The sequence below is a fragment of the Paramormyrops kingsleyae genome, chromosome 21 (genome assembly GCF_048594095.1).
Source record: "Paramormyrops kingsleyae isolate MSU_618 chromosome 21, PKINGS_0.4, whole genome shotgun sequence".
NCBI classification, from domain to species: domain Eukaryota; kingdom Metazoa; phylum Chordata; class Actinopteri; order Osteoglossiformes; family Mormyridae; genus Paramormyrops; species Paramormyrops kingsleyae.
The window spans coordinates 4494074-4505753 of record NC_132817.1 but is presented as its reverse complement, the minus strand read 5'-3'; the positions used below and the strand labels follow the sequence as shown (position 1 = coordinate 4505753).

Below are 11680 nucleotides of genomic sequence, written 5' to 3'. Positions count from 1 at the left end.
GACACAAGGCTTTCTAATCATTACCTTTGGTGAACTACTCTGCCCTCAGGCTGCTTTCACAGAAATCAGAGCTACGTAACCTCCTCCCCCCCCCCCCCGAAAAGCATGAGCTGGCTAACGATGTCGAGATATAGACCTGCAAACCCTCACGCAAATATCTGGCAATGGGGGGGGGGGGTCTAGTGCAGGGGTGCTGTTCAGGTCCGCCTTCCATTTTGGCGACGACAGAACGCGGCACCGTCATGGCCGCCAGACAGTGGCGACTTGGCCCATGTTCATTATGCTAATGGTACTTAGTATTACGAAGGAGACCTTTCTGCCAGTGGAATTAATTAACCAGCTTTTTTTGGGGAGGGGGGGGGTTGCCATGTGAGTCACTCTGATTTGTAGATGCGTGAGTCTCCATGCTACTGATGCTTCCCCATTTGGAAACAACGGCATCATCTTATAAACAGCATCTAATGCAGGTGGGTGTGGCATCTTAAAGCCCCCTCAAAAAGGGGGGGGGGGGAACAAGAGCCCAGGGCCAATGTTACGGCCTCAGACCCATGGGACCCCCCAGCCGGACCATAAATGCCCATTGACACACTCGGGACACAGAGCAAACGCCCCTAAGGACACTAGTCTGCTTTTGTCTGTAGGGGGGGGGGCGGAGCATCTGTACACTCTATCAGATTCAAGTGCAGGTTCCTACCCTCAAGTACATGAATACATGCAAATTACACCCACAAGATACAAACATTCATGATGGGGGGGGGGGTGACCAAGAATCCAGGCTAGACTCTTCTTCTGGCAGTAAGTCAATGCTAATTAATGAGGCCTCTGGACATGCCAGCACCCCCCCCCAGGGACGGGTCGACGTGGGTCCCAGAGGCTGAAATAGGCTCCCCATGTGTGGTAAACCTGAGGCGGGGGTGGGGGGTCCGAGTACATCCTGAAAACGCCTCTAAGAAGTCAGAAGGACGGCGTCTGCACACGTTTTCACGTGGTCGCCTAAAGGGGGCGCAGCTCAGCAGTGGAAGCTTCCAGAAGGCAGGGGCCTCGCCCTCTGTGTGCCGCGTGACGCTGACAGCCCTTGACGTGAGCCCTGTTAATGACTCTAATGCCGTGGCCTGGCATTAACTCATTATTTGCATGTCCTGGGGCCCGGACGGCCTGTCTCGTTAGCGGCCCGAGGGCCCCGTGCGGCAGCCAGCTAATGAAGCCCCGTGGCCAGTCAGGATGGAGCTCGGGAGCTGACCACCCCCGGCATGCTGGTGTCACTGTACTCACAGGGCACTGGGGAGGGGGTAGCCGGGAATTAGGGGTCGCTCCCATCTTCCAGGCAGCCATCTCCTCTCCCCCCCCCCCACCCCCAGCGCAAAAAGGCTCGGGTGACACTGAAACCCCCCCCCCCCAGACCTGTCAGCTTTGCCAACCTCCACAGAACTCAGTACACCATACACTTCGCCCCCCTCAAAAGACAGGGGTCCCAGGTGCAGGTGATTATTGTCCGTAATGGTGAATTATATGCACTGTACATGACTTCCACTAACCACCAGGGGGTGCCAGGCGCCCCATCTCGTTGACGGCTGCCTGACAGAAGGCCGATTATGGATTTTCCTCTCCTGAGAAGGGACCTCTGCCACTCACCATAAAGGCAGGCAGCCATCGTCACACGCCACACGCTACACGCCACACGCTACACGCCACACGCTACACGGAGGCCACCACGTGTCTCCGGTGATCCGTGACCGGCAGGAGCAGCACCAAACAAGGCTGGAAAAAAATGTCTGTTGATTTCTTTAATCATTCTGAAGGAAAAGGCGGTTACCATCCCTCTCAATCCTCCCGCCCTGCAGATTTCACACGCTTTTAAACCCTGAAATGCATGTTTAATTAGGAGCTGGTAGAAAAGGATTAACACTATCTCAGATGCCTGACAATATTCAAATTGCCGGTTTACAGGCTTCGCAGGAGACGGCTGGCAGCCCTAATGAACGGGGACAAGCCCCGGAACCTGCACAGGATCCGGCACCTTCCACACAGAAGCTCATTCAGGTTCTTGGGTCGGGGGGGAACTTGCCGGAATTCAGGCCGATCCAGCTGGGCCTTGTCATCCGGTTGCCGCAGACGGTCTTCGAAAATAATAAATAAATTCCTGCCATTAAAGAAAGAGGGATTAATTTATCATTAAGGCTCTGCTTAATTGAAGTCAATTCCAAACAAACTCGAATTCAATTTCGGCTCATTAAACCGAGCGCGCCCACCTCGCCTTGTCTCGCCTCCCAGAGCCCTCCGCCTGAGAACGGGGGGGGGGGGGCTTACTGGAGAATTATTAAACCGGGGGAGACCACGTGGCCTCTGAATGCCAGCGGTGCTGATCGAGGTGCCTTCTTGGCACGGTCAGCAGGGAGGAACACATGGAGAAGGCTCCCGAAACGGACACTAAGCCGCAGAACACGGAAACGAAGGCAAGCTCAGTAATGCTTAACGATTAAACCCACAAACAATGGCGACGAATGCGGCCATTGGCAGGGGGGGATAGTGGGCTTGCCGGCATGCTCATTTGCATAATTGATGTTGCCCCCCCCCAGCAAATGACTGATGAGGACAACAAAAGGTGTTGCTGTACCGGGGTGCAATAACGACAGAACTTCATCAAGCACCCTCTCGCTGATTAATCGCCCCCCTTTTGCTCACAGCCAAGGAAAGAGAGAGGTGTGGGGGAGGGGGGGGGGATAGAGGGAGGAGGCAGATAACAGTACAAGGGACCCTGGAAGCCCAAATTGACCTGCAGTATTTGTTTGACTCCAACGTGACATCTGCGTGTAGATGACGCACATGGGGATGAAGCGGTGACTGATGGGTAGCAGGCGGCATGTCCGGTCACCTCTGATGAAGGTGTCGGTTTCCCCCGGAGACATGCTGCCCCCGCCGTGCCACCGCCACCCTGCTCAAGACATGCGTGATGACTCCATGATGGACACCTGACCCTGTTTCTTTTCATCCGTCGTGTGTCGATAAGCCCGTTCCTCGTTAACGGGAGTAATGTCCTCATAAGGCGTCGCGAGTCATGCTCCATGCGCAGCGAAGGAGCATCTACGTCCCGAGTCGTCCTGGTCCACACTGACCAGGAAGGACTCTTGTAAGCGATACCGTCGCCTCCCTTTAGGGTGGTGAAATGGAGCCAGAGGCAGGGCACAGAGGGTTACTGTACCCAACGACAGACGTGTCCTGGCGGTAAGGTTATCTGGGATATGGCGACCCTTCTCGACCCACTCTCTCACGTGCAGAGACACCACGCCGGGGAACTGACCACTCATCACAGCTTTGCTTTCTCACATAGAAGGAGAGCGTCTCCATCGGCTGAAGGCCAGGTCTGCTGACCTTCCAGACACAGCCGGAATTACTTTAGACATAACGCTTGACATTTCATGTTTATCTTTCAAGCAATAATGCAAACGGTAGATGCTTGTACCTAATACATACTCCAGTGAATTTCAGCAGAAGGCTCCAGTTTGTTCTGGAACTCACGGAAGATCACCATGGCCATACAGGAAAATGGATAGATGGATGGATGGATGGCCCTGGATAGAGGTTTATTAGAATATATATTCGCTATTACTTAGACGTGTGTGTGTGTGTGTGTGTGTGTGTGTGTGTGTGTATGTGGCCAGCCATGGCTGTAGATGTTGGGGTGGAGCTCCAAAGAGCCCCGCGGAGGAGAGAGTTCCAGGCAATCCTGCTTTATGAAACAGGGCCCTAGTCTGGTGTGGCGTGGATGCAAGTCTGACCGAGAGAGTCTGGAAGGCAAGGCGGGGGGTCCAAACCCAAGTAGGACCAGATCTTCCATTAGCTCCAGACCAATCAAAGACAGTCTATTAAGGAGAATACCTCAAAAGTGTTCAAAAAGAGTTAATACACATTGCCTCTCACTCCTGCTGACTATAATCCTGACTCCCTCTGACTAAATCCTCATCACAGTGCTGGGAGTGCATCTGCATTCATGCAATTTTTATTTGAAGCAAATATGCTCAACGCTTTGGTCACACTTGAGCTGTTCGGTTAGCTAAAAACTGGTCCCATTATGACAGTTTCTGCTACAACATCTGTGTTAAGCCCAATACTTATTTGTAATTTGACCCAATTCGGATTAGCGGGAACAATCGATCACTGACTAGTTTAACCCAACGAGAACCAACAAACCAACCAACAGAAGTTGGGTTAAACCAGTCGGTAGAGTTTAGTCCTGACCACATGAAGACCCCCCTCCAATAGGTGGAGAGGGCTTCCAGGTTTGGGATTACTCAGCAATTGATCTGGCAGGACCCTGTCTAGTCGGACAGAAAGTTTGTTAAACCAGAACTGCATAAATCAGCCTTTTTGGAGGCACCTTTTTGGAGTCATCAGTTGAAGATATAGTATGGTTGATTTTGAGGCTTTGGTTGGGCCTGCCTCACTCCCCCTGCCTGGGGCTGCCTCACTCCCCCGCCTGGGGCTGCCTCACTCCCCCGCCCGGGGCTGCCTCACTCCCCCTGCCTGGGGCCGCCTCACTCCCCCTGCCTGGGGCCGCCTCACTCCCCCTGCCCGGGGCTGCCTCACTCCCCCTGCCCGGGGCTGCCTCACTCCCCCGCCCGGGGCTGCCTCACTCTCCCGCCCGGGGCTGCCTCATTCCCCCTGCCTGGGGCTGCCTCATTCCCCCTGCCTGGGGCTGCCTTGGAGACCCCTATAGTCCACTTTTTGCTGCCGCCCAGCTCCTTAGGAGGAAGCACAAACATAGACCGTCGGGGGTCCCCACAGACCACAATAAGAACACTGTTTTAAAGGATGCCGTGTAATTAGGCATCCCAACATCTCCTCCAACACTCATTTGAATTTCTTCTTCTCATAACAAATATGAAAACGCAGAATGGGAAATAACTGGGAGACTATTGAGCTGATTGAATAGGCATCCGCGAGGCAGCAGTAGCGGCCAGGAACCAAGATGCCATCGTGAGGCTACTGGAGGAACCGTCTCACGTTAGCGAAAACTTGTGTCATCTTCCCGCTCATCCTCACCTGCCTCTGAACCAGACCAGGATGCTCCTCGAGGTCCTTCAAGTGCAGCACCATGCTTGAGGCTGAGGAGACATATCCACTTCCAGGGAACTGAGAACATGGATCTGAAATGGCATCCTGTCCAGGGTGCCTTCAACCTCACACCCTCTGCCGCCTGGGATAGGCAGCTGGCCACACCCCCTACCCTCAGCAGAAGGGTAGATGGTTGGATGGATTTGAAACACCATCCACTTCCACTCCTAGTACGCATCCCATCCGTCTGGCTGAATGATGCTGATACCATCCCGTCATTAAAAAGGTAATCTGGAGGACAGGTGAAGTGCTGCTTCCGTAATGAATGGAAAAGCAGGATACTGGGAACAGAGCCACACCAGCCAAGAAAAAGGCCCACATTTCAGGCCTCAGATCGCTCATTTTCTCTTATTCCCCCGTCGGCTGTCTTGTATAAAACAGCTGCTGTTTCATGCAGCCCCAATCCCTGACACCCAAAGCCTTTTAGGTGAGAAATACTTAGCTTACCTCAGGTTTCGAGATATTAAACTTAATGCTCTGATCTATTGTACAAAACGAACGCGGAACTTGGATGATTCAAAATGTTGCAGTTGCAGCTTACTGTTAAAAGCAGAATAAATGAGTGAAGCGACGTGTAAATCTGCACAATGCCAAGCAGGGTAAACAGCACTTTCGTAAGACCCGGCTCACTTTGCATGAAATATCCCCACTTAGTGGCTGTTTGCGGTAACGCAAGAACTTCCCATTAAAAGAATTTAGCTTAGCCCTTGAGTAACATACACACCTGCGTATTAGTGGGTAATCTGTAAGTCCAGGTGCCTCATATGATCAGAGTTATATCCAGATTTTGTGCCCCAAAGCAGGAAAACTCAGGAGAAAGTGATAAATAAAAGGGGCTGTTTACGCTGTTCTGTGTTATATAACACTCACATGACAGATTATAAAGCGATATGCGGGAAAGTCTTTCAAGCGTTTCTGCAACACTACTACAGAAATGAGATGTGTAGTCAACCCTCCTGGTGAGGCAGGCCGACTGGACAGCTCAACATCCTGCATCCCCCCCCCCCCCCCCCGCACTCCTAGGGTGGGGCAGGAGACCCTGTTAAACCTTCTTCTTCCTGATAAATAAGCTGACTTGTCTTGACTGAACCAGTGTTTGTCGATGCAGCTTCTTGTTCAAATCCGTTTAAACCTGGAGGATGGCGAGGGGGGGGGGGAGGGTGGGGGCTGTCAATTATGACAGTGGTTTGATGCTCGCTTTGTTCTTGGTGTTCCCGTGGCGGTAGACATGGCAGCTACCATCTGCTCCGGGTACAAGCAGAGACGGCCCTCGCTCACGCGGGCCGGGACCGTGGGTAAGATGATCCGGGTCCGGATCGGGCCAGACTGGCCGTGGCAGCTTTTGCATGTTTTCATGGGGACTGAAACCAGAGGCCTGAGTCAGCGAGGAGGCGACTGCCTTGAGCACACTGCCGGCTCGGGCCCCCCATACATATGCATGTCAGGGGGCCACGTCGCCACTCTCGGACCCCCCCCCCCCCCCTTTCCATCATGACTATGCTTCATCACCTGATACTTGTCGTGACCTTCACGGGGTGCATTTGGTTTCAGAGGATATCACATCCATGTTAACAGATATGGCCGTCTGTTAGTGTAACCTCCCGCACAAAGACAATTATGCCTGTTAGATAATCATTATTTTCCGCCGCCTGGCAGCGCCAAGCGCGAGAGTCAGGTCGGGACAAACTAACGATCGTCGTCTTCACATGAAGCGCATTTTTTCTGATTACATTTTTGCACATTTACAGCAGGAATCACCTCTACTCAGACTCCCCATCCAGAACGCTCACCCACTCCAAGCCGCCTAAATTGCACATTAATTTAGCAGACATGTCTATTCAAAGCGAGACATTTTTTTGAGAGAGCAGGGTCGGGCAGACCGGGGAGTAAGGGCCTTGCTCAAGGGGCCAACAGAGAGGCGACTGTCACTCCCAGGACCTGTACTATGGACCTTCTGGTTACAGGCACAGCAGCCTAACCAGCTGAGCCGCTCCCAGTCTCACACTGGGTACTGGGGGGCTGCAGTAAAGCCCCCACCCTGCAATGTCACTTTAATTAGTTGAATTACTTTGACAGCATGACACCTTCCATTCCCCATCCCGCCCTTTCTTGCTGTTGTGTCTTTTTTTAACGACATTTTCTGATTAACTTTTCTTTCATTTCCTCTCACCTGACTTTTCCCCATTAAATCTCCCTCAATTCACTCTTAACTCGTTTTTTTTTTTGCACGTAGCCATCTCGCCATAAACAAGTCCCATTCTTTGACATGCCACCAGTGTCCCCACAGTGTATTTTTTAATGGTAGAAGCCACAGAGGTTCACACTGCTTTTACAGAGCGGAGTGTTTCCTCAGCTGAAAGGTTACTTTAAAACCTGCAAAATCCCTGCCTATCCCTGGTGTTTAATTCTCCCTTCCTCGGTTAGAACAACACAGGCCCTTCTTAATTTCCTTTTGGCCCAAAAACAATGCATATGCCATCACAGTTGATTATTCAGATGTTTAATGAGAGACTCTGGGAATATTGATTACTATGGGGAGCGAGTTCATTAACTTGTGATGTTTTGTCTCCCCCTATTGGCTAAATTATAACAAAGCCTCCGTACCCGCCGAGAATTGAGCCTAACAACCAGAACGTGCCAGATAAATTAAATTGCAGAACTTATAAAGACTGAGCTGCAAAAGACTCTGACACGAACAAAAAACACACAGAAGATTCTCCAAGACAATGAGCCTGACACCACATTGACACCCTGGAATTCTATTCACAGTTTTCACTCTTTTTAAGTATGCAAATGAACCTTCCCCCCCCCACACCGCGCACGAACTTCGCCCGTCCCGTGAATACGTGCGGTCACCGCCATGGAAAACCTTTCAGGGAGTAGCTGCTGGCAGCAGACCACCGCTTCTGCTTCGGTCGGCCCAATTCGCCCTGGCCCGACGCCTGGGTAATCTCATTCGGACGACTAGTGCGCTTACTTCTCGCTCCAATGCAAACAGCAGACCCCAGTATCTCAAGTTGGTTCTTTCCATTTATTAGTCAGGTTTCCTGCAGGTAGCTGAGCTGTGTCAGACGTGCCGTCGCAAGCGGCCGGAGCACGATCAAGGCGCGAGCCGGGTCTCCGGAAGGCAATCAGGTGCAGGTACCGCCACCTCGCGCCTCTGTTTTCTAGCTTCTCCCATGTCTTAATAAACCAGGAGGCTGTGACGACTTTAAGACTTAGGGCTAAACGGGTACAATTCATCACCTTTCCCGCCGCGGAGACGGAATCCCGATGTTCACACGGTGGCTGGCGGTTTCGCACGCGCGCGTTTGGCGAAATACTCTCAGCGGACCAGCGCCGGCCTCGGAGGCATCCAATAAAACGGCTTTGATTTCTCCATTTCCTGAAGCCACCCGCCCCTTCCGTCTTCCTGCCAGTGGTCCGGAGGCCTGGCCGTGCTCCTCATGTAACACCTTCTCACACTCATTCCACCTGGACCGGCCAGATTCATTCATCCACCTCGACCAGCCAAACTCATCTCTGTCTGATATGTAAGCAGAGCCTGGGAATGTTTCATATGACCCTGAAGGGCCACTGTGACACAAGTAGGCTTCTGGGTAGATGGTTTCTACATCATCACAACTGGACACTCCCTACCCATGCCTGAGTCTAGCGGCTTTTCCATGTATCTACCCATCTGTCTGCAGCACACACACACACATATAAAGTCACACATTAAACAGGAACCTGGAGCTTGCAGACTGAAAGGAATGCACATGTACTCTTATGCTGAGAGCCACTGCGTTCAACCTGATTATCCAGCCCACATAAGGCCAGTCTGCTGAGAACATCGCCCCCTGGAGGGCTCAGTCTGGTAAACTGTGGCAGCTGAGCCATGGTGGGTTGCTGTACAGGATTCGCACAGAGAAGTGTGCACAACCCAGTGAGCTGTCTGCTAAACCCCACACCTGGTGTACGGAAGGGTGGAGACGTCCACCCCCCCCCCCCCAAACAGGCCCATGTCGCTAGAATTGCACAGAGTATGCGACTCTGCCAGCTGCCTGCCCGAACATCCTCCAACCTCATCAGCGCCTCAAGGAAGGTGCGCTAATTAGCGAACAAGATATATCGCCTGCAGACACTGATGCATAATAGAAGAGCACGGACCAATTATTTCCAGGCACGGGCAATGTCCAAAGATATAGGGTCATCCCTGGAGGACAAGAGCTGGATCAAGCACCGCTCTTGGTCAAGCTTCTGGCCATCGATCTGAAGGGTCATGTAGCTCATTAGCTGTCAGTCTTCCAAGTGAAAAATCAAGATGATTGCAGGTGTAAAAAAAATATATAAATTGTGTGTTTATTCACATATGTAGCTAGACAGATCGGCTCTCTTGTGTGCAGCCTATTTCAGCCAAGCTGACTTTGGCTCTTAGACAGTGGAACTTGGGAATATTAAAATAACATAATAAAATACAGATATTTCTTGCACTGTGTCGCTTTTGTTTGAGTTGCAATTTTATAAAAGCCCGAGAGAGAGGAAGGTGTTCTCTGACCTTGTACTCCACCTACCAATAAATTTATTATGCTGGAATTTACTTTTTGATTTATTAAATTCCACAACAGTTCTGTTCACTTGCTATATTTAGCAGTTGCTAGGGAGAGAAGGCGTATAATTCGCCAGTCAGGGCCAATGACTGCTATGGATGTTGCAGCAAAACTTATTACAAGTTAAACTTAAGCAAAACATCTCACTATTTCATGCCGTTGGCGATAATTACTATGCTTGCATCCACAAAGGCCTGGAAAACCCACTAATTACTTTATTTGTGCTGTTTTACTTTTATGGTTTAAACTTACAATATGTATTGTTTTAGGAGCGCGTATTCTTCGTAGTAATTAGGTTTCAGTGTTTTGTTGCTCTCTAGCGCCCTCTCGTGCGACAGGGTGGCACTGCCGTCTGAAAAACAGCTGCTTGTTTCCACCGACATCCTTTGTCTCGCCGTGGACGGGGGAGGAGCAACGGCACGGTATTTATAACGTTGGCAGTAGAGCTGAGATCTATCTCCCTATGGGGCAACATTGTCCGTGAATGCAAAACCCATAATGGTCAAACAAATAGATGAGTTCAAATCCCAAAAGGAGAGTTGGTGTTGTACCCTTAAGAGTGTAAAATCATCCTATATAACTGAGTAGAGGGTGGGCCCAAAAGCTGACTAATGTTTCCGTTAATCAAAACAATGCTTCTTATTCCAGTGATTAGCGTGCCTATGCGGCGATGTCTCTGCATTATGTGACGGTCCCCGCCTGTCATTCAGGCAGTGACGGGTGAGAGACCAAGCAACAACCGTAACGTCAGCAGGAACGGGGCCGTCCAGATCCAGCCCAGAAAAACAGGCGGACATAATTAATGCCATCACCACTACATTATTACAAACATCCTGCCTTACCACACAATGAGCCATACAAAGAAAAACGGGTTCTGCTTTAATTTGTTTGTCATTTAGTTTTGCTCGTTATCCCTTTTGGTTTTAAGATGCATAACTACAGAACCATCGCTGTAGTGCTAATGCAGTAAATGCACCGAAACAACGCCCACAGTTTTAAAATGAATAGTAAAAATGCTGTAGATTATATGCATATAAGGAAGGCACTGGTAAGTCTGATCCACACACGCTTATCAGAAGTGATACGACCTGGGCAATATTCTGCAATGCTTATGAACTTCGCCCGGTTCCAACATTCGGCCACTGGGGGGAGCAGCTGCACGCGGTTGCTCCTAAAACAGCAAAGCAGATACTGTATACATTGCATATACATATTTAAGAGAGTGTTTTTAAGTGTGAATTATCCAGGAGATTCAATGTATTCAGGAAATTAAAAGTTACCCTCAACGAAGTCATAAAGACACGGGATCAGCGGCGGGAAACTGATGGATGGAAACTATCTGACATTGACGTCAAATTCAGCTAAAGTGTATCGAGACAAATTTCAAAATAATCCACGCTGCTTGAGTAAATGGGAGATAAAATTTCATATAATTTAAAATGCGATTTCTTGGGAGCCGGAATTTCATAATTTCATGTTGTACTTTCTCAAAACAGTTATGGATAAAACCGGACATAATAATTAAAGCATCTCAGATTTAATTCGGAACAAAATACGTAAGACAGTAAAACGTCGTAGCATTGCGTGCTTGTGACCATGAGGACTGACCGAACGTCTCGTGCGTTTGATGGGGGCGTTAAGAATGACCATATGTAATAAATAAGCTACAATGAGGGCTCCACCGTCTGCGTCGTGGGCAAGTGTCACTCCAGCCGGAGCAGGTGATGCCCGTGCGGCCAGACCCCAGGTCCACCCGTTTGGTGACATTTCTCCCATCAAACAGGCACCACTTCCTTATAATGAAGCTGAACTCAGAAGATCCAGTCATTTGAACACCTTTCATGATTATTTTGGTGCTTCTGACCGGCTTACGGCAGAGGAAAAGCCCGTCTCTCAGGCGAGGGGGGACGCGGGGGAGGCGTGCTGTTTCTCCTGGGGAGTGACTTTGGCTGCCTCTACATTTTGGCGAAAGCTCGTTA

General features: G+C 50.4%; 1 long non-coding RNA gene across 1 annotated transcript; it reads left to right on the top strand.

Moving 5' to 3' along the window:
- The first annotated feature begins 7941 nt into the window (after nucleotides 1-7941).
- Nucleotides 7942-9537, top strand: LOC140581497 (uncharacterized). The gene is made up of 3 exons (XR_011984580.1): nucleotides 7942-8058; nucleotides 8151-8247; nucleotides 8504-9537. It is a non-coding gene; the product is annotated as an uncharacterized lncRNA (long non-coding RNA).
- Nucleotides 9538-11680: the final 2143 nt, after the last annotated feature.